Here is a 1,571-nt window from a genome sequence, read left to right as displayed (position 1 = left end):
CTGGTCTGCCTCCCCAGTAAATGTAATTCTCTGTCCATGTTTCATGCCTTTGTCTACATGAACTTCAAGAATCTTGACTTCTTTAATCACCTTCTTCCCTTCACATTTTTTACAGCGGTCCTTTTCATTAATTACCTCTCCTTCTCCATTACAATCAGAACACACAGACTGCATCTGCTGCACCATTCCTGGAGCCAGTTGCCTGATCATGATGCGTACACCTCGACCTCGACAAGCACTACACTTCTGGACAGCTCTAGATTTTCCACCTTGACCACTGCATGCACTACAGAGTACATTCTTGCTAAGTTGTAGTTTGGTCGTTTTGCCATTATACAGATCTTCTAAGGATACTTTGAGTGGATGCATCATGTCCTCTCCTCTTCTTCTGCCATTTCGACTTCTACTCTGATTACCCATGAAGCCGAATAAACCTCCACCAAAAATGTGAGAGAAAATATCATCCATGCCACCACCTCCACCGCTGCCTTCCCGAAGACCTTGCTCTCCATATCTGTCATATAACTCACGCTTTTCTGGATTTGATAGTACTTCATATGCAAAACTTATTTCTTTAAATTTGTCTCTAGCATTTGGATTCTTATCAGGATGATATTCCTTGGCTAACTTTCTGTATGCCTTCTTCAGCTCGTTCTCGCTGGCGCCGGGCGGGACACCCAGGATATTGTACAGCTTGGTGTTGGCGACGTTCGCCATGGCGGCCTGCGGGGCAGCGCTCTAAGAGGAAGGCGGCGGCAGCGCACTGGAGCGAAGCCGGGCCACGAGCGGCGATGGCAGTGGCGGCGCAGCGTCTTGATTTATTTAGCTCATCGTGTATGGAGGGTTCAGTCCATACTCGGCTGGCTGCAAGGCAGAGCGGCACATGGCAGAGAGCAGCAGTGTATGGCGGCAGAAAAACAGCACACAGCAGAGGGAGGAGCAGTGGCTGTGGCAGCTACAAGCCTCTCTCCCTCCCTTATATTGTATTCAGGCTATGCGCCCCAGGGCGGGTGTAGCCCTCACACGCACGCACGCCGGTAATCCCAGCCTTGGATCGTGAGTTAATCAAGAACTCTAGAAGCCTGCCCCAATGACTGCATGAGGCTTTGAGGGGACAACTAGACATAAATCATAACACAAAAATAGCAAATTAGTTTGTATATTTACTTATTATTATTGTTTCTTTGAAACAGAATTTTGTTATGTAGTTCATGCTGCCTTTGAACTCACTGGCCTCAAATTTAAGGTAATCTGCCTGCCTCAGCCTCTCAAGTGCTGGAATTATAGGCATACTATTTAACACATTAATTTAAAGTATAAAATTACTTATTGTTTTTATCTGGTTTTTATCTGTTTTTTTACTTGAAGCATTAGAGACAGTAAACTTTGGGTATGAAGTTTGCACTGGTTCTTTAAAAAAAGATGAAATTTTCTGAATCTTTGATCTGTGCTTCTCATATTTTTTTTGCATAAAGATTCATTTATATATTTGGCCCCAAATGTTAACATTTTATGCTTCTTCATCTCCACCTGGTACATATATTAGGTAACTTCCTTATTGCATACATATT

The 1,571-nt window shown here is 43.9% G+C and overlaps 1 pseudogene; it reads right to left on the bottom strand.

The window, feature by feature from the left end:
- Positions 1-775, bottom strand: LOC101591891 (annotated as a pseudogene).
- Positions 776-1,571: the final 796 nt, after the last annotated feature.

This window comes from Octodon degus, unplaced genomic scaffold, assembly GCF_000260255.1.
Source record: "Octodon degus isolate 3935 unplaced genomic scaffold, OctDeg1.0 scaffold00034, whole genome shotgun sequence".
Taxonomy (NCBI): Eukaryota; Metazoa; Chordata; class Mammalia; order Rodentia; family Octodontidae; genus Octodon; species Octodon degus.
Note: the sequence above shows the minus strand (reverse complement) of the source record. Positions and strands in the feature narration are given on the sequence as shown.